Raw genomic sequence first — 26,681 nt, 5'->3', positions numbered from 1 at the left:
TTCTAATCAAATTCAGAGAAACACAGGAAGTCAAGTGCTCTGGGTCATAATCTCAGATTCATCATTAATTGTAGAAGTAAACAGTAACTAGTAACAAGGTGAGTCACATTTCTTCTCTATGTCAATTCCAAATCTAGACAATAAGACTAATAACATATTTCCTAAACTAATATTTAGTAAGTTATTAAAGTGATGAAAATAGTTGTGAAATATTTGGATGGGCAATGGGCTAGACAAGGATAAGGCAATATTACATGTAGCATTTTTCTTATAGGTTTAGCTAATTTCCACACACACAAAAAAAAACTTTGAAAATAAATTAAATCCATCTAGACATATCCTCAAAAGAATCTTATAAAATATATATTAGAGGTTTTTTTAACCTATTACATGAAATAAATTGTATGACCTCTTACTGAAATAACATATTACTCTACAAATTAATGACCAAAAAATAACACAAACCCAGAAGTTTTTCATAAATCACTTGTGCTGCTTGTCCACAATTTTCTCAAAGGTGGAAATTCCTTTCCAAATTTCAGAGCAGCTACTCTGAAAATTTTCTATGTTAAAGACTACCAAAAAAAAAAGACTACCAACCCAAACTTTGTCACTCTTACTCATGACAACACCCTTTCCACCACACTGGGTTTATGTTTCCACAACTTCTAACAGCATCTAAGCCTCCTTTTTCTTTTTAAGAAACTCAGCTTCCTGTGGAATTCAATTATCATGTGCCTGCAAATTGTACCCAAAGTTATATGCCAAATTTTGGCATTGTTGAAGCTTTAAAACTCAGTCACCTCTCCCCTGCACTCATACTCAGTTTTCATTCCCTGAGTCAAGAATATGGGGTCAAGAAGTTCATTCAGGAGATGGTTTCAGGAAGGGGGGAAACAGTAGGTGAGATGGAGAAGGGAAGGGAGCTGATAAAAGGTATGCAAAAGCAGGCGACTGGAACTCATCCCAATGGGGACCTCTGGGGAGCAGTCGAGAGCACACCCCCAAAGCTGGATATTTATCCACAGTCTCCCCTCATATATTGGTTAATCAATGCCATCAGCATGAGCCTTTTTTCAGCTCCTCTATCTCCTCCACTCTTCTCATCCATTCTCTTATCAAAACCTGTTTATACTGATTCAGCTTCACATTTCCTTTTATCCTCCCACATCCAAACTCATAAGCCCCTTGGGCAGAGTTCTGTGAATCCTCTGAGCTGAGAGCCCTGTCTCCAGTCCCAACCTGGTGCCATCCTGGCTACGCACTACCGCTCAAACACCAGCGACAGAATGTTACTTTTCTCTCTTGCTCGGGTGGTACAACACTGCATATTATATTAAAGCCAAAAGATTTGACCCAATCTTTCCTTTTTGCCCAACTTTAACCGCAGATAATCAAATCTACTTGATGCCTTTTGTGGGATCTGCACCATCTGGCTGGGCCCTGGCCCTTTCCGGTCATACCATGCCATTCGCCATGTATTTTCTACAAGTCAGCCATATTTGCCCTCTGTGAGTTCTTGAATTTGTCAAGTTCCTTCCAGCTTGGGGGTTTTGCACATGCTATTCCCCCCACCTTTGTCTGCAACATTTCTCTCTCTTCTTCACTTACGCCTCCCTGAGCTGGAGTGGTGTTTAATTAAGCCTTTCTAACTGATTCTCCCTCACCCAGCCTCCATTCCCTGTGCTCTGACAGGTCAAAGGCCTTGTTACATACTTTTATAGCCTGTTTTTCTCCTTCCCACCACTTCTTATGATTGCAGTTAAATTATTGGTTAATTGCATTAACTGATTAACTGCATTTTAAATGTCTGCTTCTCCCAGCAGGCTGTAAGTTTTGTGAGTGCCTGCACTGCTCACCCATGTATCCTTAACACCGAGCATGATGCTTAGCATACCACCAGTGCTCAATACATATGAAAGAATGAGTATTATGCAAATTATACTTTCTAGCTCTGGAGGTTTTGATTTCTCGTCCCCTGATGGCTTCCATCCTCTTCAATTAGATAAAATATTTTGTAAACAACTGTGCTCAACAAATATTGCAGATGGATCTCCCGACAAACAATATGAGAGGGCTCTGTGTAAACATAAAGGTAAAAGGTAAAATGCTACAAAATGATCATCATTCTTTATCTATCATCAAAACATCACATTGTGCATCATTTGCAAATTAGATCTAATGAAACAGTAATATTTTCAGGGACTTGATAACAATGCTGGCAGTAGGGAGACTATAGAAAACAAGATGATTCTGTGAACTTGTTAAAGCTTGTGTTTTCTCCCAAATTTAAGAAGAAATGCAAGCAGCGCTAATAGCAGTTAGATGGTATGGTGGTGACTTAATGCTCTGGAAATTTAGGGGACAGGTGCAAGAGCCTACTGTGTCTCAGAATAAATAATTTCAGTGCAGTCATAAAGCATAAAAATGGGGTGAGAATTTGATTTTACTTAATCTTATTTGCTGGAACTTAACATTGAACAAGTGGCTGAACTTGTGCTGCTGGCTGAACTATAGGAGTTTAAAAATTCCCTTTTCTCTCTCATGGGTCTCAAAGAGAAGTGTATCCATTTGTTCCATCACAAATGTTCAGCTGTAGATTTGAGGGATAATAAAAGCTCTGGCCTTGCTATCTAATTATTCAGTTGACAGATAGATTTAGCTATACAAATGGGCTTATAACTCAGAAATGGGACTATATGTTTATTTTAAATGATAGCCATGTAATTTCAAAACAAACTAGTGTCAATCTAAAATTTTATTATGACAGTGGCAATTTGGCAATTATATAAAAAGCTGTAAAAAACTGGCTGTCATAAACTCTCTTTTTACTTGGTAGTCTTGATTATGCCTTCTGAGACAATACGTTCTTAAAATGTCTACACTAAACACAGAGAATGAATCATTGCAAAAAGGGTGACAATGAGACATTTATAAATATAATATTTTTGTACTGAATTATGTTTCTAAGAAGAGCTTAATGTATATTTTATAGTAGACCTACTTTAAAAATAAGTATACATCACTAAAGGGAAAGCCAAAATAAAAGCAAGCACTGTATTATCAATTTCTGGTAAAACTTTAAAATGCTGTATTAATTATAGATGGAGCACTTTTCCTGCAATATATTCCTATTTGTTTGACACCTGGCAGGGCTGGGACCAATTTATTCACTTGCTCTGTTACACGACATTCAGTCCCTGGGGCCATTATTTTCAAGGAAAACCAAGCAACATAACTAGAAGCCTACATGAATGATTCATAGTAGAACACTCTAGAACATGTCACTCAATGGTATATGCTGATTGTCTAATCCAACTTGACAGTTGAAGCTGCTGTGGCATCATGAGGAAGTGATCCATTTACCAGATCCTCTGGATAAGCTAAGCCCTTTCAGCAGCTGCAGAGCCCAATAGGATTCCCTTGTCTGCAGGAAGTATTTGCAATGTTATCTTGACAAAGCACTTCCTGAAAATACACACACACACACACACACAGAGAGAATATAATGGCTGCTTATCTTTGGCACCTTCAGTTTAGTAGTGAACTTATATTTTTAATAACCCTCTTATTATTTTAGAGGTAGCACCTTAACATTTATTAAAAAAAATTACAAAACACAGTCAAGCAAACAAAACTTCACCTTCCTATCACCCAGAATCACCATGTCTTACATCTTAGTGCATATGTTTCTGGGTCTTCATATGTTTGCATGTCTATTGTATCTATATATCGCTGCTGTTGCTCAGTCACTAAGCCATGTCCAGCTCTTTGTGACCCCATGAACTGCAGCACAGCAGACTCCTCCATCCTCTACTATCTCCCAGAGATTACTCAAATTCATGTCCACTGAGTCAGTGATGCTATCTAACCATCTTATCCTTTGCCATCCCCTTCTTCTTTTGCCTTCAATCTTTCCCAGCATCAGAGTCCTTCCCAATGAGTCGGCTCTTTGAACCAGGTGGCAAAGTATTGGAACTTCAACTTCAGCATCAGTCCTTCCGATGAATATTTAGAGTTGATTTCCTCTAGGATTAACTGGTTTGATGTCCTCACCATCCAAGGGACTCTCAAGAGTCTTCTCCAGCACCGCAATTCAAAAGCATCAATTCTTTGGTGCTTAGCCTTCTTTATGGTCTAACACTCACATCTGTACATGACTACTAGAAAGACCATAGCTTTGACTAGATGCACCTTTGTCAGCAAAGTGATGCCTCTGCTTTTAAACACACTGCCTAGGTTTGTCATAGCTTTTCTCCCAAGGAGCAAGCACCTTTTAATTTCATGGCTGGAGTCACCATCTACAGTAATTTTGGAGCCCAAGAAAATAAAATCTGTCACTGCTTCTACTCTTTCTCCTTCTATTTGCCATGAAGTGATGAGACTGGATTCCATGATCTTAGTTTTTTGAATGTTGAGTTTCAAGCAAACTTTTTCACTCTCCTCTTTCACCCTCATCAAGAGGCTCTTTAGTTCCTCTTCACTTTCTGTATTCGAGTGGCATCATCTGCATATATGTGATCATTGATATTTCTCCTGGCAATCTTGATTCATCCAGCCCAGCATTTCATATGATATACTCTGCAGAGAAGTTAAATAAGCAGAGTTACAATATACAGCCTTGACGTACTCCTTTCCCAATTTTGATCCAGTCAATTGTTCCATGTCTGGTTCTAATTTTTGCTTCTTCATCTGCATACAGATTTCTCAGGAGACAGGGAAAGTGGTCTGGTATTACCATTTCCTTAAGAATTCTCCACAGTTTGTTGTGATTCAGACAGTCAAAGTCTTTAGCATAGTCAATGAAGCAGAAGGAGATGTTTTTCTAGAATTTCCTTGCTTTCTCCATGACCCAATGAATGTTGACAATTTCATCTCTTGTTTCTCTGACTTTTCTAAATCTAGCTTGTACATCTGGAATTTTTCAGTTCACGTATTGCTGAAGTCTAACTTAAAGGATTCTGAGCATAACCTCGCTAGCATGTGACATGAGCACAATTGTACAGTAGTTTGAACATTCTATGGCATTGCCTTTCTTTGGGATTGGAATGAAAACTGACTTTTTCCACTCCTGTGGCCACTGCTGAGCTTTTTAAATTTGTTGACATATGGAGTGCAGTACTTTAATAGCATCATCCTTTAGGATTTTAAATAGCTCAGCTGGAATTCCATCACCTTCAGTAGCTTTGTTTACAGTAATGGTTTCTAAGGCCCACATGACTTCACACTCCAGGATGTCTGGCTCTAGGTGAGTGACCATACCATCAAGGTTATTCGGGTCCTTAAGACCTTTTTTGTATTGCTCCTCTGTGTATTCTTGCCACCTCTTCTTAATTTCCTCTGTTTCTATTAGTTCCTTACTGTTTCTGTCCTTTATTGTGCACATCCTTGCATGAAATTTCCCTTGATATTTTCAATTTCTTTGAAGCGATCTCTAGTGTTTCCCATCTTATTGTTTTCCCCTATTTCTTTGCATTGTTCATTTAAGAAGGCCTTCTTATCTCTCCTTTCTGTTCTCTGGAACTCTGCATTCAGCTGAGTATATATTTTTCTTTCTCCCTTGCCTTTCTCTTCTCTTCTTTCATCAGCTATTTGTAAGACCTCCTTAGACAAACATTCTGTCTTTTGGCATTTCTTTTTCTTTGGGATGGCTTTAGTCACTGTCTTCTGTACAATGTTACAAATCTCCAGCCATAGTTCTTTAGGTACTCTCTCTAACAGACCTAATCCCTTGAATCTATCTGTCACCTTCACTGTATAATCATAAGGGATTTGATTTAGGTCATACCTGAATGGCCTGGTGGTTTTCCCGACTTTCTTCAATTTAAGCTTGAATTTTGCCATAAGGAGCTAATGATCTGAGGCACAGTCAGCTCCAGGTCTTGTTCTTGCTGGCCATATAGAGTTTCTCCATCTTCAGCTGCAAAAAACATAATCTGATTTTGTTATTGACCATCTGGTGGTGTCCATGTGTATCTATATATACACATATTTATGCATATTTTTCTTTTCCAATTTGAGATTATACTCTACATACTATTGTAACACTTAGCCTTCTTGGGTCAATGATCTTAACCTTTCTGCTTCAGTACGTTTTCTTTGTCACTGAAGTGCTTATAAGTATTTTAGTCCTATCCAGGAATCCTGTGAATAAAGCTCTCTGACTGTTATAGCAGCTCTTATTTCTCTGCAGCCTGTCAGGATCCCCTTTTCATGACTTTGGCTTATTGAAGACATGGGGTCAGTTTTCCTGTGCAAAATCTCACCTACTAGATTTGTCTATTTGTTCCTTATTGTACCATGAAGCTGGTTCCTATACCCCTCTTATCTTGTACAGACTGAAAGGTAGATCTAAAGTACTGGTGTATTCGTATTTTTGACTAGAAATCACCAGAGGTGATCCTGTGTCTATAACTGCACTGTCCAGTGTGGGAGCTGCCAGCCATATGTAGTCATTTATGTTTCAGCATAAGTTAACTAAAACTGAAAATAAAGTTCCTCACTTGCACCAGTCCCATTTCAAGTGCTCTAAAGCCCCATGTGGCTGGTAGCTGTCATTTGGACAAGGCATATATGGAACACTTCCTTCATCACAGGAAGTTTGACCAGACTTGCTACCTAGAGATTGAGCTTATTTCTTCATTGCTTAAGTCTAGGCTTGGGTCAATCAGATACTAGTGTAAATGTGATGCAACAGAGGCTTGGAGAATGTTTGTGCTTCAGCAGTTGCCCCTCTTTGGCTGCTGAACCCCTGAGACTGCCATGTAAAGAAGCCAGGACTAGCCTACGGGAGGATGAGCTACCCCATGGAGAGTGCCCCCAGTTACTCCTGCTGAGGCCATCTTGAGAAGGAGATGAGTTACAGAGAAGGAGACCTCAGGTACTCAGCCATCTCTGTCGACTTCCTGACAGATGAGTAAGGCCATCTGAGGCCCAGCAGCCCAGGTGAGGGAGCCATCAGCTGAAAACAGAGATGAGTGAAGCTGGTCTAGACAGAAGAACCAACCAACTGACTCACAGAGTGACGAGGAATAATAAATGATTATTCTTTTTACCAACAGATTTTTTTGAATGGGTTATTACTCAGCAATAGATAACTAACACATGATCAGAAAGGAATTGCTATAGTGTTACTTTGGCCCTATGCAATGTATTGTTCTCCATTAAGCACTCACCGAATATATAAATCTTGCCTAAATCCATAATTTCATAGATTTTATAAAATTATATTTTTTGACTTTCATCATTCATGTAATGTATGAACTTTACATGTAATATACTAACATTCCTTCTACATGTACTAACTGGTATTTTTTGTAAAGGATAGTTCCTCTTCATCAAGTGGGCTAGTTGGATATCTTATCATACAATTCCTCCTGGAAAGGTAGGATAAATCTTTAGTTTTTTTCCTTTATTTATCAATTAAAAAGTCAGAAGTTCTTTAGTGGCCATCTCATACTACACTTTTCTGGCTTTGTCTTGAGTGACTTAATGAAGTCATGAATTTTATACATTAAATACATTTTATCAGTATCTGTAATCATTATTCTTTCTGATGCCCAAATTTTCCCAACTTTGGCCACTGGAAGCCCCTTCTGACCACCTTCTATGTCATTTTGATACAAGTCTATTAATCTTAGAAAACTTCCTATCCTTCTGGTCAGAAGAAGTTACCTCAAATTCACCTTGTATCTTCCCTGCCCCAGACCTAGGACCAGCCATTTATCTTAGGAGTGTTGGGGGTTGTATTGTAGTACATAATTGGATGACTCAATTGTGCCTGAGATGAGGAAATGTGACTTGAGCATGTCAGTTCTTCTTCCTTTCTTGGGCTCCTACTTAACATTCTTTGTTCTCAAATCTTTTCACAGCAGTTCTCACTCAAGATGCAACCCTCCTCTGTGTTTGGCCATTTGGTGGGTTTGCAGCTTATAAAGTTTCAGAATCTCCCTTCCTTCCTGTTGTGTCAGTGTTGATTTCATACAAGTTCTGCTACCTCTCTGGGTTTGGGGTTTTCTCTGTCTCCTAATATTGCTGCAGATGTTGTAAATGAGTTTTGATTTTTGCTACTCCTGATGCTGTCACTGCTTTTCAGAAACTGATGTAGAAAGATTACAAGTTGGGTTGCCTTCAATCCCTATGCTCCTGCTGCTGTTCAGTTGCTAAGTTGTATCTGACTTTTTGAGACCCCCCATGGACTGTAGCCTGCCAGGTTCCAGGGTCCACAGGGTTCTCCAGGCAAGAATACTGGAGTGAGTTGCCATTTCCTTCTCCATCAATCTCTATACTGTCGGGAGCTGCCAGGATGTGCCCGGGCCGTGACAAGGTCACGGGACGAGAAAGGAACCTCCAAGGCAGCTCTTCCCCTCAAGGTTGTCCCGGGGACAAGGTCACGAGACAAGAAAGGAATCTGCAAGGTAGCTCTTCCCCTCGAGGTTGTCCCAGGGGCCCGGTATGTCCCTCTCCTCCTTCTGTCTTACTGTTGTTGGGCTTTCTATTAATTTTTGGAAATATAAAATATAATAATAAGGCCTCCCTGGAAAAGTCTAAGCCTTTTTGGAGATGCTCATGATTGCTCTGGCTCAGGACATGACCATAAACATCAAGTCAGAAAAGAAAAGGCCACAGGTATAGTTTGGCTGCTTGCTTAAAAGAATATAATGTTCTAGAATAGAAAAGAGTAGAGGCATTTAGATTTAGAAGTAGATATACTGCTTCAGTTTACTTGCTCCTTGGTTGAGAGGGTTTTCATTATTGCTATTTCCTTGCTGCTACTTCTTCACTGTTTCCCTTTCTTTAAACAACATGGTAGATTATGGGTATTTTTGTAGAGTTAGGAAATGGGGTACATAGGATTTCAATGGAAGATTTATATTAACCAGCTTCACTGCCATTATCTCACTATTAATAGAGGTGTTTTGCTGCTTTAGAGGTGTTTTTGCTGTTGAATAGTTAATCATTGTAAATTGAGATTTTGTAGTTTCAGGTAAAGAAAAATATCAGGGTTTTCTCATAGTACTATTCTTAGAAATGTCAAACATGTTACTGTGACCCTTCCCATGTTTTATTACCCAAAGATTTCATTCTATATCTGGAATCTATGGAACATTGTTTTTGATAGAGTGAAAATGTTAGGCCATTGAGGCAAGAAGACTATGTACAGGACATTTAAAAAAAAAACTCTGTAATTGGGAACGTTCTAGATGAATGCATAGGGGAAAAACATGGGGAAAAAAATATTGACGGAAGCATAAACCAATATCTGATGTAATATGTGGTGACTTAAGGGGGAGGTAACGTTCATTCTATAAAAACTGAGCTATCCTAAAAATTAAAAAAAAGCTACCTCTTCTAGGCAGCCTTCTGTGTGTGTGTCTGTCTGTCTGTCTTCTTCCTCGCCGACGCCACTCATCCCTTGGGTATTCCTGGTCCTGCCGGGGCTGGACCGCGGCACTATACTCAATCCTCAATCCAAACGAGAGTTGGGCAAGTGACCCAGGTAAGGTTAATCAGAAGGTTCATCTTCTTGATCATGGTTTTATGCCAAGAAAGGGCACTGACCTACCTCTATCTAATCAAAAGCCATCTGGGACTTACACTGAAATGACTGGATGAGAGGAGCAGAATGAATGAAAGCCTGGAACTGCTAGAAGCTCTCTGACCTCTCATGGAGACAATCTCACTAAGACTGATGCCAACATGGAGCAGAGCATTGAGAAGTAAAAAGAGACAGATTTCTAAGGGCCTCATTTGAGCTCCTGGGTCCAGCCTTACCTGCCAGACCAAACCCATGTTTTTTCACTTACATAATTTTTTAAAACCCTTTGAATTAAATCAAATAATGAAGACGAAGTGGTCATACCAGTGAATGGCACACAGGAAGTCCCCAATATATGCTATCATTATTATTTTTGAAAACTAATTTGAGTTAGGTTTCTATTTGTAAGTACAATATTAACAACAAAAAAAATACCAAAGATTTTTGAGAATTGTGTTAGGCACTTTACACATTACATCATTAAATCCTTACTTCAAGCCATGAAGTAAGTATTTTTACTCCCATTTTAAAGACTTAAAATGGAGCTGAGGCTTCAAGAAGTTTAAGTAAGCTGGTCACGGAGCTGGTGAATGGAAGAGTTGGGATTTCAACCTTAGTAGATTGAGTCCAGAATCCAAGCTTCAAATGGCTTACAAATTGTTGGCGATTTAAAAATAATTAAAAAAACAGACACTTAATTGAAAGCAGCCAGAAAATCACCTGTAACATTGTGCTTAGTCAAGAAATATGTCTCTGTGTTTAAAATCTATGCTTCGTTAACAGCTCATGAAGTTAGAGGTTCCGCTGATATTCTCACAATAGTGCACCGAAATGACTTCACACCAGATTTTATAACCGAATGCTCAATTTCACTTTGCAGAATTCTTCATGTTAATTTCTTTGAAAACTGCCAGTTGAAACAATTAGCAGAGTAGCTGAACAATCAAACCTATGGGAAAAGGCAGACCAGATTTCCAGGACAATGCCTTGTTAGTTGACAGGGAATTCTGTTCAGTTTTCTTCTCACTCTCCAAGCAATGAAATTTCCCCTCCTAGCCAAATACGAACAGCATGTTTTAATATATACACTCTTTACCATTTAATTAAAGTTAAAGTGTTATAAATTGAATTCAATTACTACACATTTTTCTTTTTAAATGTGCTTAATAATAAATAAGCTTAACCAAAGTAATGTTATCGTTATGGATTCATTTTCACCCTATTTCTTCACAGCACCTTTGTCATGATCATCTCATTAACAGGCACTAATGTGCTTTTCTACATCCTCACTAAAGAAAGAAAAAGAAAAAAAAATGAAAATATTCTATCCCATCAACATCTAATTAGAACTTCTCTGGGGAAAGGCATTTTGAAACAAAATATAACTATGCTACTTTGAATATATAATGATAATTCTTTTTAATTTATAGCCAGCCTGCCTCTGGGAAACGAGTCATAGAGACACTAATACGTCAGTAAGATTCTAATTTGCTTCTATACATTTTCAGCCAATATGCAATAATACCATGGGTTAGCAACCATTTTTACCCATTTTACAAATAAGGAATCACAGGCTTAGAGAAGTTAAGTAAGCTGAAAAGCACACAACTAGGAAGTGAAAGGATACAGACCTAGACGATGCCAAAATTTACACTTGGAACTTCTACTTTTTCTCTTCTAATAAGAATTCACTGAAAATTTGGGAATTACAGAAATAGTCCACAGAGGATAAGACACATCTGCTCCAAGGGTAGTTTCTTCCAGAGTCTGCAGTCCTGAAATCATCCTGAGGATGAGTTAAGTGGTTGAGAACTCATGTTAAATGCTTCCCAGGAGACCCTCCATAAGTTAGGGATCAACTGAAGTCCCCCACTGAGGAATCAAGGTCTCCTAGAGGGGGAGAAAAGTCCTCCCTAGCCGGGGATAGTTCCCAGGGTACCTGTGAGTTCCCAAGGATGACCAACAGTGGTAACATTCATTAACTTAAAGGGAAGCCACCACCCCACCTTGGCCTTCACAGTGAGACCAGCAACTATAGTGTAGTGTGTTCATGACTATGAGGAGGGAAGAACAGGCAGCTTGGGAAGTGCACAACAGGGGTGACTGAACCTAATTTGGGGGATGACCTGAGCTGAGACCTAAAAGATGAATAAGGATTCTCAGGGAAGAGGGAGGCTCTGTGTCATATGGTTGGAAGGGTGGGATCTAGGATCTGATGGCCTGGGTTCAAATGCTAGCTAGGCAAGTTGATTAATCCATATCAGCCTCAGTTTTCACATTTAAAAATGGGAATAGGAATAATAATTCATACCTCTTAAGCAACTGTCCTCACAAGGAAAGATTAAGTAGGATGTGTGTGTGTGTGTGTGTGTTGTTCTTCAACCATCAGGTAGTATCTGACTCTTTTGTGACCCCATGGACTGTAGCCCACCAGGCTCCTCTGTCCATGGGATTTCTCAAGCAAGAATACTGGAGTGGGTAGCCATTTCCTTCTCCAACTATGTATGTGTCTCTCTGGAGCTCCTCCCTTCACAGATCTGCTGCTCAGATCCACCATATTTCTAGCTTCCCTAGATGACCCTGGACTCTGGCAACACTGCTTTCCCCGTGGTCTCCTAGCTATAAGTAAAGTAGAGATTTCCTGCTCTTGTTAACCTCTGGGCAGCCTCACCATCTCATTTGAATTCTCAGCCCTTTCATTAACTGCATAACTGTTCCATGGTATACAGTTCACTCTCTGAAATACCTGGAGTAGTTACTATTGTGCCAACTAGATTCTGACTATACAGTTTCCAAGGAAATCCCAAGATAGGGCATGGATGTCTGGTGCACAATACCTATAGATGTCCTCTACAGACTAAATTCTGGCTTGTTTATGAAGTTTCTCTACCAGCAACTAAAATTTTGTCCCTTAATCTCAGACTGTACCTACCTTACTGCTACTTGCTAACATAACTCTTCAGATAGCACCCTTCAAGAGGCCTGTAATAAAAGAAGCAGCAGCAGTAACAAGTACAAACAGGCCATCTACCAGGCCAGGCACTGTTCTAAGTGCTTTACATATGTACCTCACTTGGTACCCACGGTGATGCCATGAAGTGGTGCTACCGTATCGCCGTTTTACAGATGAGGAAACCAAGGCAAATAGAAGAGAATTCCTGAAATCAAAGGACTGGTAAGAGGTCAGACTGAGATTTGAACTTCTCTGGCTTCAGAGCCTACCTCCCAAACAGGACACTTGACATTCTCCAGGAAAGGGAGGAATTGGCTAAGGTTTGCAAAAATCCATTTTGTACACCATCTGACTAAAGTGGAAATCTCTCTATTGAGAGGTGACAGGAGCACCTGATCTGAAGCAGCTGATGTCCAGTGTCCACTAGGGGTCCTCTGGGTGAGGGGAGTCAGTACAAGGTAGAGATGCCCTGACCTTGTGTTTGGGGTTTTCCTCCTAGCAGTTGCCAGGTGTGGAGGATAACTCGACTAACTCCAGTAAACCCTGGATTACACAAGAGGATTAAAGATCTATCTGCGAAAACCATTTGTGGCATGAAAGAATCACCCTGATCTCAAGAAATGTGGTGCAGAATTCTGTGAAAACAGCATGAACGTCGTGCCAAACCGCACTCAGCATTCCAGTGAGTAGAATCCAAATGAAATGAGGAAATAATCACAGGGCTAAGATGCTGCCTAATTAAAGCTAAATTTAGCCAACTCTGGTTTTCAGAGTTGTCGTGAAATCCATTTCAACTTAGACAATAATCATGATAAGCCAGGAGAATGAGCAAAGGGACTGAATTTGAAAGGTGGAGTGTCATCAATATAATAATTAAGTTAAAAAACACTTCACCCACTCACACATACACAAGGGCAGTTTGAGGTTGACATTTTCAGTGATTTTACTGTGACTTTGTGGCTTTCTAACTTGAAAGAAAGAATGAATACCAGGTGATATGGTGATTCTCTTGCCATTTCCAGGGGCCCTGAGAGAACCTGGTGTCTCAGGGCAACATGGTAGGGGTGTTGGTGGAGGACCAGGACTTTAATTAAAAGGCAGGGCAGATGTGGGCTCTGTTCTTCCTGACAGCTCTATCGCTGGACCTGCAGTGACATCGTAGACCTGGCTCTAAAGCAGATTGCAAGGAAAGGGGAAAGAGGCTGCTCAGGAAATGGGGGTCCGAGCCAAGTGAGTGCTTTGGACTTGAGCTGCTTTCCCCCCGTGAGCCTTTGCCTTCTCCTCAGTTGATACATATCACTGAGAAATAATCAGGAAATGTCTCTGAAGCTTCCACTCCCACAAAATGGAAACAGGGAGAAGATAAAGGTGAGGGAGGGAGGAAATGGTTGATAAAAAAATATTCTTTACAGTCAAGATTCTGACCCACATATGTGTACATGCACACACATATGTAGTAAGAAGGCTCTAGCTGTTTTATGCCTTTTTCCTGCCTTTAGGGAAATTATGTAAAGACTAATGATGTGGCTACTGACCTGCCATCTAATTTCAGACAGAACTGAGTGAGCATGTGATTCAATTTCTCTTAGATCCCCCCTCAATATTCCATTTATTATCTCCTAGGTATCAGATACTTTGTCTTATTTTATCTATGTTGCAACACAAAAAAGTAGGCAACATTATCCCTAATCCAGAGGTTAAGAAACCAAGACTCTGACAATTTGAGTCAGTTGCCCCCATATCACAGAAGCGTAGGTGACACGTTTGGGATTCAGTGTCTAAACTGCTAGACTACAGTGCAACACTGCCTCCTAGCTCCTGCCTGCAGTAAAGTGCCAGAGCGTCTCCATGTCCGCCCAGTCTGATTATGAGCTATCTGTTGTAAACATTTTTTTAAAATATGGCTTTAAAAATGCAAACGATAGATCTTCCTTCACTTACGATGTGGTTACATCTCCATAAACCCATCATAAGTTGAAAATACCTCAAGTCAAAATGCATTTAATGCATTTAATACACTTAATTTACCAGATATCACAGCTTAGCCTAGCCAACCTGAAACATGCTCAGAAAGCTTACAATAGCCTACAGTTGGACAAAATCACCTATCACAAAGCTTATTTTATACTAAAGTGCTGAATATCTCATGTAATATTTGAATGCTGTACTGAAAGTGAAAAACAGAACGGTTGTCTGGGCACAGAATGGCGGTAGGTGCAGTGATTGTTTGTCTTGCTGGTCGCATGGCTGAGAGGGTGCTGTGGCACCAGAGAGTACTGTACCACACGCCTCCAGCCCAAGGAGAGAACAAATTAAAAATTCAAAGTACAGTTTCTACTGCATGCATGCCACCATCAAGCTGAAAAGTCCTAAGTCAAACCATCAAATCAGGGACCATCTATATTAAGTTTCAGTTTTAAAGACAAAATCCAAGCAATGGACAAAAGAGACTTTCTCAACTGGCCCTGCGTCTTTTTATAATTATTTCAAAAGTAGCATAAATTAGAATGTTATTTTGGAGGCAATAAAACCACACACTAAGTGAATCCAATGCTTTTAAATACACCTAAAAATTAGATTCACTGAGAAAATATACTGGAATATATATGCTTGTTTATAATCAACTTTAATATTAAGATAAGAATTTCACAGTCTTTGCCTTTGTTTGACCTCTAAAGAGAATCTGCTCTGCTAGTTCTAACACCCTCCTGCCCAACTCTGCCCAGGCTCTATGGCATTGCTTCTCAAAGTGTGGGTCAGGGAGAAGGACTGTGACAAATGCATCAAATAATATATCTCTCTCATCATATCTTTATCACTCAATCTGACAGTCAATTTAAGTAATTTAAAATGATATCTATCATAAAATAATACAGCCCAGGAAAGATATTACTAAATACAAAATGGACAAGATGATTTATCATTTCAATGCTGTGCTCAATGGTATTTTCTAAAACTGGCTGCAACAACATCTGTCTTACCGCTCGTAATATGACTCTGACACTCTCCCCTCTGATAGGTGGGCTTAAGTTTCTGCCCCTTGAGTTTGGGCAGGCTTGTGATCATCGTGAAGGTGACTTCCAGGGCTTGGCCATAAAGGGCAACATAGCTTCTACCTGGCTGCTATGGAGCACTCGGTCTTGGAAGCCAGGCACTATGCTGTGAGGACGCCCAAGCAGTTATGTGACAAGGCCAAGTGTAGACGTACTGGTCCTCAATCATCCCAAAGCCTCTGCAAACGTCGGCATTGACTGCCAGACAAGCAAGTGAGTGAACCTTCAGACAATGCCACACCCGAGTCACACAGTCACCTCTAGGCTTTGTCTTCCTAGGTGGGTTCAAGTTTCTGCCCCTTGAGTTTGGGCAGGCTTGTGATCATCGTGAAGGTGACTTCCAGGGCTTGGCCATAAAGGGCAACATAGCTTCTACCTGGCTGCTATGGAGCACTCGGTCTTGGAAGCCAGGCACTATGCTGTGAGGCGCCCAAGCAGTTATGTGACAAGGCCAAGTGTAGACGTACTGGTCCTCAATCATCCCAAAGCCTCTGCAAACGTCGGCATTGACTGCCAGACAAGCAAGTGAGTGAACCTTCAGACGATGCCACACCCGAGTCACACAGTCACCTCTAGGCTTTGTCTTCCTAGGTGGGTTCCTGATATCATGGCCTAGAGATGAGCTGATGCCTCTGTGCTCCCTTTCAAATTCCTGACCCACACAATTATAACCGTAATAAAATGGTTGCTGTTTTATGCCATAATTTTGTGAAAAGTTGCTATGCAATAATAAGAAGAATAAATGCCCTTCTTCCTTCCCATCTTTCTTCCCTTCTTTCCTTCTCATCTTTTAAGACATAAATACTATCTTCTTTATAACTCTACCTCTGCCTTCTAATAACAGTTCATATCCACTGCTATTAAAGCAAGCATCATTTTATTCCACCAGTAATTACACTTCTGTCTGCCCGACACAAGCTTTTGGGCTTCGTAAGGACAGGGACTATGGCTTATTGATTTCCATTCCCCTAAAGCATGTGTTGTATGCATGAATAAATGAATGAATGATATAAATTGCCTAGAAACCATCATACTTTTTACCTCAATCTCATCTTTCCAAACATGGAGAAGCTTGATAAGTTTTAAAGCTATTGTGTTTGTGAACAGCCATCACTTATCAATCGATACACATGCAATCAATACACTTCCTTATTCTGTGTAAAGAGGCTAAGCTGAAAGTCTAGGGACAAAACACAAGAATATTCATAGGTCTGGGGGCAAATGCTGGCTATGCCCCTCCGATGTCCCTCTGAACTCTTAGTAGGGGGAGTCCCCAGGCACATGCCTACCATGTCCAGTTATAGGTTCTACAATTTCCTCTAAAGTCTTGCTCTCAGCTCCTGAGAAGCACAGGTGAGAAGTGCCAGGGAATTAAAATTCTAGAAACAGTACTCAGCAATCATGGATGTGAGTTGGAAGATGAATGAACCTCACTCATCACAATTTCTCACTTGCTGACTGAGTTAATTCTGGGGCTCATTCTACACTGTCCTCCAGAACCCCATAGCAGGATTGGGACCCAGTGGTACTATGTGGGAAACTTCTCAATAACTCATCTTTATTTTCCCACTTTTATTCCCACAATCTCTTGCTAATACTCTTGGGATCACCTTTGAAATAAACCACTGGTACTCAAATTCTCAAAGTTATGGTTTTTCCAGTAGTCATATATGGATGTAAAAGTTGGACCATAAAGAAGGCTGATGCTGAAGAATTGATGCTTTTGAATTCTGGTGCTAGAGAAGACTTCTTTGGACTGCAAGGAGATCAAACCATCCAATCCTAAAGGAAATCAACCCTGAAAATTCATTATAAGGACTGATGCTGAAGCTAAAGCTCTAATACTTTGGCCACCTGATGCGAAGAGCCAACTCATCAAAAAAGACTCTGATGCTGGGAAAGATTGAAGGCAGGAGGAGAAGGGGATGAGATGGTTGAATGGCATTACTGACTCAATGGACATGAATTTGAGTAAGTTCTGAGAGATTGTGAAGGATAGGGAAGCCTGGCATGCTGCAGTCCATGGGGTCACAAAAAGTCAGACACTACTGAGCAACTGAACAACAACTCAAATTCTCTACGCAGGGTCTACTTCTGGAGAAAACACAAAATGAGCAGTACCCTAAAAACACAGAATGGCTATTTACTGACAAAAGAATAACAACAAGAAAGTACAGGCAGATAAAATTCGCCCAGCAAGTTACAATTCCTTCCAGTGGGTTTCAACAAATGACTCCAATACAAATCTCCATGTGCTATTGATTAAAGATAATCAGCTCAAGATTCAGGCCATAATAAAGGAAAACAGACAAAAGGCTCATTTACGCATTAGTGGGGACACTTTTGGCTGCCAAGGGACAGAAAACTAACAGAGTAGCTTGAGCAAAGTAGAAATTGCCTAGCTTGTGCAACTGAAGTGCTGCAAGAAGAGGAAGGTCTGCAGGCATCTTATCGGTATTACCAAAAATCTGTTACCTCCACTGATCAACTGTGCTTTTTTCTTGACTTTTTACTATTCAGTAAGCTCTTTGAAAGCAATGGGAAGATGCAGCTTCAGATTCACATCTCCCTCACTCAGTAACCCCAGCAGAACAAGAGACACTGTTTCCCAAGGTTCCATGTAAAATCTTGCTCTTGGTTTTCATTCCTGAAGTGACAACTGCACTCAGGGCACGCAGAATATGCACGTTGTACAGCCTGGCAGAGGGTCAGCAGTGGCTCCCTGAAGGAATTTCAGGGTTAGAAGGGCAAGGGCTATCACCGAAAGAAGCCCAACAGATGCCCACTACATTACAACAGAAACTTTACTTTAAATGTAAGAAAGGACACACAAGCAAAAACAAAGCCTTCAGTTACTCAAGATGTAAAAATCCTATCTTTTGGGAAAGCCAGATTCTCTTGGTTTGTAATGAAAAAGCTAGGGCTGCTAAGTGTATTGTATATAAGTAAACAAACAACAAGGGTCCTTTATTCCCTCTGGGACCGAGTGGTCTGAACTCAATGCAGCTTGAAACTGTTGAGTGGCATCGGTGAGGACAGGGGAGCTCAGGAGGAGCTCTCTCTCTATCTCCGGCTCGAGGAGAGGAGATGAGGTTTCCTAGCACTAAGAAAGGATGAGAAAACACCCTGCTTTGCTTTGCTGTTGTTCTTTCTTCTTTTTTCCATCCTTCCGCACCTCAGCCCACAAGTAGTCTTGAGGTGCAAATGGTGGTGGTGTCAGAGGAGAGACAGCAGTGCAGACCCACGGGAGCTTAGCACTTGGAAGGGAACTTGCCTCCAAAAAGAAGACTTGTGGTCTCTCCAAAAGGTAAGGCAAACCGTCATTGCTTTTCAACCCTCTAAGTCCTAAAACATGGCTCTGGATCTAAGCACACCTGTGGGCTGTGTGTGGCAGAGTGAGATTGATAAAGCTCCAGTTTTCTGCCCAGGTGAGCAAAAAGTGGAGTTCAGGGAACTGAAAAGTGTCAGGGACATTCAAGAGAGGAGAAAGCTCCTGGGCTCACTCACTCACATCTGGAATTGTCTCTAAACAACACACATAGCCCTTAGAACTGAGCTACAGAATAGTCTATGCCCAAGTTCCTGGCTGGACCCTGGGTGGTGAACATATGGCACAAATCTAAATAGTACCACACAAGATTTAAAAGCTGAACTGACTTTGAAACCACAACCCATAGAAAGCTGATTAGAAACTGAGGACTGAGCCCCACTGGGCTAATTAACTGCTAAAACAAAAATATCAACACTCTCCATAGGATTTCAGAAATACTCAGAATCTTATAATGTAACATTTTAAATATCCAGTATAGAAACCAAAATTTCTCAGCATATAAAGAAATGGGAATCTCAGCTCACATGCAAAAGGACACCAGTGCTGAGATAATACAGATATCAGAATTATCTGACAAAGCTTTAAAGCAGCTGTTAAAGAAATGCTCTAACAAGGAATCTGGAAGACCCTGGACATAAATGGGAAAACAAAAAGTCTCAAAAAGAAGATAAAAAGAACCAAATAAACATCGTATTTTCTTTTTCAAGTAAACATTTTAGAGCTGAAAAATACAATCACTGAAATGAAAAACTCACTGGATGGACTCATCAGCAGAATAGAGATGGTAGAGAAGAGTCAGTGAACTTGAAGATAGAATAATAGGAAGAAAACAACCTGAGCACTGCAGAAAACAAAGATTAAAAAGTAAACAGATCCTGAAGGACCTGGGAGAGAATACCAGAAGGTTTAACATTCCTATCTGGGGGACTTCCCTGTTGGTCCAGTGGTTAAGACTCTGCACTCCCAAGGCAGGGGGTTCAGATTTGAATCCTGGTCAGGAACTAGATCCCGCATTTGCAACTAAGAGCCCACATGCTGTGAAGCCCACATGCTGAAACTAAAGATCCCATGTGCCAAAACTAAGACCCAGTGTAGCAAAGTTAAAAAACAAAAACACATTCCTAATCTTGGAGTTTGAGAAGAGGTAGAGAAAAACACAGAAAATACATTAGAAGAAATAACAATTTAAGAACCTCCCAAATTTGGCAAAAGTTGTCAAAGTGCAGAGTTAGGAACCTTAGCAAGTCCCAATAATAAAAGCCTAAAGAAATCTACACACATAATAATAAAACTGATGAAAATTAAAGTAAAAGGGAAAAAAACTCTTGAAAGCACCTAGGAACAACCAACACGTACTTACTGGAGGAGAACAACTGAAGTGACTAGAGATTTCTTACGAAAAACCATGGAGTCTGGTATGGAGTACAACTACATACTTCAAGTGCAGGAAGATAACTATGTCAGGTCAGAATTCTAGTCTGGGGAAAATATCCTTTAGGAATGAGTTGAAATAAGAATATTTTAGGTGAATGAAAATCAAGAGAATTACCATAAGACTTGCTCTAAAAGAATTTCCAAAGATGTTCTTCAGGTAGAGGAAAATGATACCAGAAAGAAATTTATAATGTCAAGTATGATGACACAAAAATGGCAAATTTCTAAGTAAATACAATAGACTACTCTTCTGTGTGTGCGTGCATGCTCAATCATGTCCAGCTCTTTGCAACCCCATGTATTGCAAGCTGCCAGGCTCCTCTGTCCATGAGATTCTCCTGCCAGTCATCTCTGTCCATGGGATTCTCTAGGCAAGAATACTAGAGTCGGTAGAATTTCCTCCTCCAGGGAATCTTCCCAACCCAGGGACTGAACTCACATCTCCTACATTTTGGGCATTGGCAGGCAGATTCTTTACCACTAAGCCACCTGGGAAGCCACTCTTCTACTGAGTTTCTTAAAATACGATAGATGGTTGAAAGCAAAAATTATAACATTATCTGGAGTTTTCATTGTCTGTTGAATGTACAAAAAACTTGGTACATTTACTGGTAAGGTTTCAATATTCAATCTGAAATGCTAAAATATTTAAAAGTGAAAAGTGAAAAATTATGTAAATTGTAATCCCTATAGCAATTGCTAAAAATACTATACAAGGAGATCTAGTCACACAAACAGAATACATACATACAAAATATGCTCTCGGGCCACAAGGGAATCAAACTGGAAATCAATAGTAGAGAGATGACTGAAAAATCACAGAACAGAACAGGTAAATAAAAATGGGACTACTAAAAAATATATTCTAATAATCCCCACAAAAGGCAGGAAAGGGGAAACCACAATAAAAACAGAGGAAACAGAAAGCAGATAAAAGGGTTGACTAAATTCAAACATATCAAAAATTGCATTAAAATGTACATGAGTCAAACACATCAATTTTCAAAGACAGAGATTATCAAAATGGATTTAAAAACATGACCAACTATATGCTACTTCTATGAAACTCATCTTAAATGTAGTGATCCAATTAAGTTAAAAAAGATGAAAAAGATATACCATGTAAAAACTAAGGAAAATTAAACTTGAATTGCTTCATTAATGTCAGATAAAGTAGACACTGAAGCAAAGGAAATTATCAAGGATAAAAAGGATTGCATAATGATAAAAAGATTAATATGGCAAGAAGAAATAACAATGATAAATGTGTATACACCTAACAATAGTTTTAAAACATACAAAGCAGAAACGGAGAGAACCAAAAGTAAAAACAGAGGGCGGTCCTAAGATGGTGGAGGAATAGGATGGGGAGATCACTTTCTCCCCCACGAATTCATCAAAAGATCAATTGAACGCTGAGCAAATTTCACAAAACAACTTCTGAATACTGGCAGAGGACACCAGGAACCCATAAAGGCATCCCATTCTCTTCGAAAGGAGGTAGGACAAAATATAAAAGACAAAAGAGAGATGAAAGAGTTAGGGATGGAAACCTGTCCTGGGGAGGGAGTCGTGAAGGAGAAGTTTCCAAACACCAGGAAAACCTCTCACCGGCAGGTCTGTGGGGAGTTTTGGAATCTCAGAGTTTCACAAAACAACTTCTGAATACTGGCAGAGGACACCAGGAACCCATAAAGGCATCCCATTCTCTTCGAAAGGAGGTAGGACAAAATATAAAAGACAAAAGAGAGATGAAAGAGTTAGGGATGGAAACCTGTCCTGGGGAGGGAGTCGTGAAGGAGAAGTTTCCAAACACCAGGAAAACCTCTCACCGGCAGGTCTGTGGGGAGTTTTGGAATCTCAGAGTTTCACAAAACAACTTCTGAATACTGGCAGAGGACACCAGGAACCCATAAAGGCATCCCATTCTCTTCGAAAGGAGGTAGGACAAAATATAAAAGACAAAAGAGAGATGAAAGAGTTAGGGATGGAAACCTGTCCTGGGGAGGGAGTCGTGAAGGAGAAGTTTCCAAACACCAGGAAAACCTCTCACCGGCAGGTCTGTGGGGAGTTTTGGAATCTCAGAGGGCAACATAACTGGGAGAAAAACAAAACAAAACCCCACAGATTCCGTGCCTAACTGCAATTCCCAGCAGAGAAGTAGCCCAGACACTCGCGTCCGCCAGCAGCAAGTGGGGGCTGAACAGGGAGGCACAGGCTGCATGCCTAGTGTAAGGACTGGGCCTGAAGGCCCTGAGGACAATCTGAGGGAGCTAACGTGAGACAGTCACCCAAACTGTGGAATAGCCAGAGAGAGGAAAAAAAAAGAGAGAGAGAGAGAGGACTTTCCTGCCGGGCCTGCTCACAAAACAAAGGACTGAGCGAGTACCAGAGGAGAGCTAGCTGGCTGCAGACTGGCCCCTCCCCCACCGGAGGCAGGGAGGCAGGCGGGCAACAGCCAGAGCCGGCAAGGGGCAATCTCGGCCCCAGAGATGGCACCCTCTACCAAACTGCAAGCAGGCTCCCAGTGCAGGCTGGTGCACTAGGATGAGGGATGGTGCACTAGTGCAGAGGGATGGGATGGGGAGGGAGGTGGGAGGGGAGTTCAGGATGGGGAACACGTGTAAATCCATGGCTGATTCATATCAATGTATGGCAAAAACCACTACAATATTGTAAAGTAATTAGCCTCTAACTAATATAAATTAAAAAAAAAAACAACAACTTGAAGAACAAGACCAGAACACACACACACACACACACACACACACACACACACACACACACACAAAAGAAACAGATCTACACAGACATGGCCAACTGATGTTGTTTTAAGTTAAGTGTAGTTCACATACAGCAAAATGCACAGACCAGAAGTGTGCAAAATGAGTGGTATGACAAATCTATGTCCACATGTAACTCACACACTATTTCCATTACTTCAGAAAGTTCCCCAGTTCTTCCTTCCAATAAACACTAAGTCCCATACAAAACTCTTTTACCAATTGAATTTTTGATAAAAATAGAGGTAAATCAATAAAGAAAAAGAGAGATTTCTCAATAAGTGGTGTTAAAACATTCATACTTCCGTATGAAAGAAAATGAACTCTGACCTAAATCTTATATTTTATACTACAATTAACTCTAATTAAATCATAGATTTAATTGTAAAATATAAAATTATAAAACTTTTAGAAGAAAACATAAGGAAAAATCTTCATGATCCATAACAGAAGAAAACCGGTAAGTTGGACTTCAACAGAATCAGTAACTTACTTTAAGAAAAACACTGCTAATGAAAAGACAAGCTATGTCTGGGAGAAAATATTTATAGACCATCAATCCAACAAAAGTCTTGTATCCAAAATACATTAAGAATGCTCACTGTTATAAACTATAATGGAAAAGAATTAAACATACATGAATATTTGAATCATTTTGCTGAAACTAACATACCTGAAGCTAACATAATATTGTAACTATGTAACTACACTTCAATTAAAAAAAAAATCCTCAAAACTCAACAGCAAGAGAATGAACAATACAACTTTTTTTTAAATACAGCAAAACTTAAATGAGCAAGAACTTGAATACTTCCTCAAAGAAATTATGTGGATGGCAAATAAGCACATACCAAGATGATCAATGTCATCAGCCATCAGGGAAACGCATATTAAAACCACGGGGAGATACTACAACGTTACCATTGGAATAACTGAAATTTTAAAATGCTGACTATCCCAAGTATTGGTGAGGATACAAAGCAACTGGAACTCTCTCACACTGCTGGCAGCGGGGGGACACAATATGGTCCAGCCTATCTGCAAACAGAGTGGCTGTTTCTGATAACCTTAAGATATACCTACCAGTTGACTCAGCAACCCAACTCAGGTATTACCCTAGATAAATTATCTAGGGTAATGTATCTAAGATAAAGAAAATTTATCTTGACCCCAAAACGTATACATAAATGTTTATAGCAGTTCTACTCATCACTACCCAGAACCGGAAATGGCCAAATATTCTTCAATGGGTGAATAAACAAAACCGGGTTCCATCTATACCATGGAATTATGCTCAGCAATAAAAAGAAACGGAATGTGGATACAGGTGACAACTTGTATGAATCTCAAAGATATTATGCTGAGTAAAAGAAGCCAGTCACAAAATGTGAAACACTGTGTGAATTCATTTATGAAATCCTCCAGGAAAGACAAAACTTTTGGGGATAGATAATAGATCTGTGGGTCCCCCTGGTGGCTCAGTGGTAAAGAATCCATCTGCCAATGTAGGAGACACGGGTTTGATCCCTGGGTCACAAAGATCCCCTGGAGAAGGAAATGGCAACCCACTCTGGTATTCTTACCTGGGAAATCCCATGGACAGAGGAACCTGGTGGGCTACATGGGGTCACAAAGAGTAGGACGTGACTTAGCAACTAAACAACAAGAACAATAGATCTGTGGTTGCCAAAGATTGGGGTTGGTGGGGTAGAGTTGCAGGTGGGAGGGTAACATTCTGATGGGTGGTTGTGGTAACGTGAATCTATACAAGTGTTAAAATTCATCAAAATGTATATATATGCAAAAGGTCAGTTTTACTGTGTATTCATTCAAAAAGTAAAAGTTTAAGAAATTCTAAAAAAAGAGTTAAAATGTTTTCAATGAGCCAACCAAACACAATATGAAGAAACGATTTATTCAGGTACACTATTTTGTAGGTGAAGATGAAAAGGAGGGGGAAAAAATACCTAAAAAGGAAAAGTAAGCTGTGCCTTGAGCAGTGATTCTCAAACTTAAGTCTCTATAAGAAACATTTGGAGAACTGATCAACATTATTTATTCTGGACCTCACCCTGTCCCCACTCTCTGAGAAATACTTAGCGGGACCAGAAAAGGTATGAGTTGTGAACTTACCTCCGCCTGCTTTAAAACGTCAGATGAAGAGCAGACTGGACTTGTTCCAGGAAATCAAAGCAGATGTTTCTGGATTCAGTTAAGTAATTAGGACAAAATTTTCCTTCCGAGAGTTTACATTTGCAATGCTTAGGCTTGTAAATTGAGACACATAAATAAACCCTCCTCCTACCAGCATAACTAAAGTTTTTTTCTCTTCCTGGATTAAAGCTGTTCACATGAAATTCTTTGAGTTTTCCTACACAGTCACCAGAGAGTATGAGCCTTAAAAAACAAACCTGCCATGAAACAACTTGCTGCAAGTTTTTGGTGAAGATTTTTGTTTGTTTGTCTTTGGCAAGAAGAGGAGATATAAATAAAATGCATTAAAGCAACCAAACTGGGCATTTTGGATTCTGGGAAATAATATCAAAGACACAATTAAAAAGGTCCTTCTATCTTTCCTTCAGCTACAGTTTGATGTTAGCTTTAAAAAGTTTTGGAAGTAACTTTAAATGGTCCTATCTAACTTTTCATAAGATTTTTGAAAAGAGAGGAAAAAAATGTGGGAAAACCACCCCCCCCCAAAACCCTCCTAGCTTGCTTATCCATAGTACCACTATCTCTAGAACATGTGTCTGGGGATGATGCAAATTAAGGTGCTATCTATATCTTCAACACTTTACAAGGACAGAATGTGAACAGGAGCTGGGTGTCCTGATCCCAGTGGCGTCAGTTTCAAGAGGGATTCGCAGATGCGGGACTGACGGCTCCACACACCAGAACAGCAGCAGTTTTTTTCCAGCCTGTGTACCCAAGCCCAGGCCAAGAATTCTGAACCACAAGGCACAGGTTAACCTTTCATGGTGGTGGGCCCATTTCTCCTACCCAAGGCGGTGACTTGGGGATTTCAAATGACCAGAGTTGCCTCAGCCCCATGCTTTGTTTAAGATGGGTCCCTTTTTGTGTGGGAAGAAAAGATCCTCTGTTTTCATCCTTTCAGCAGGGCCAGTGGGTTTGGCTCATCAAGGGAGTCAGATGCAGACAGGAAGGAAGGAATCGTAGGCCTGTCATCTCCTGGCACTGTCAACCTAGAGAACAGGTCCAGGCCAGCAGGAGTGTTATTAAAAGTGATGTTAAAAAAAAAAAAAAAAAGTGATGCTCAGAAGAACAAAAAAGAAACAGACACTTTGGAAGGCAAAGTTTGGTCAGTTTTTATAAAACTTACTGTGCGATATGACAATTGGATTCCTTGGAATTTACCCAGCAAGTTGAAAACATGTCCATAAAAAACATGCACATGAATGTTTATAGTAGCTTTACTGACAATTGCCAAAGTGCCCTTCAATTGGTGAATAGATAAATAAACTATGGCACATCCATTCAATATAACATTATTCAGTGATAAAAGGGAATGAGCTATCAAGCATTGAGAAGACACAGAGGAACCTTAAATGCTTACTGCTAAGGAAAGAAG

At 40.1% G+C, this 26,681-nt stretch overlaps 1 long non-coding RNA gene across 1 annotated transcript in view; it reads right to left on the bottom strand.

Annotated features, from left to right (window-relative positions):
- LOC133045757 (uncharacterized) overlaps positions 1–26,681 on the bottom strand; it is a 315,619-nt gene that overhangs the window by 69,294 nt on the left and 219,644 nt on the right. The window contains exon 3 of the long non-coding RNA XR_009690332.1: positions 5,789–5,920. This is a non-coding gene — a long non-coding RNA (uncharacterized LOC133045757). The remainder of the gene's footprint in view (positions 1–5,788; positions 5,921–26,681) is intronic.

Source organism: Dama dama, chromosome 24 (genome assembly GCF_033118175.1).
Source record: "Dama dama isolate Ldn47 chromosome 24, ASM3311817v1, whole genome shotgun sequence".
NCBI classification, from domain to species: Eukaryota; Metazoa; Chordata; class Mammalia; order Artiodactyla; family Cervidae; genus Dama; species Dama dama.
The sequence above is the reverse complement of the archived record's forward strand: the minus strand, read 5'-3'. Positions and strand labels throughout refer to the sequence as shown.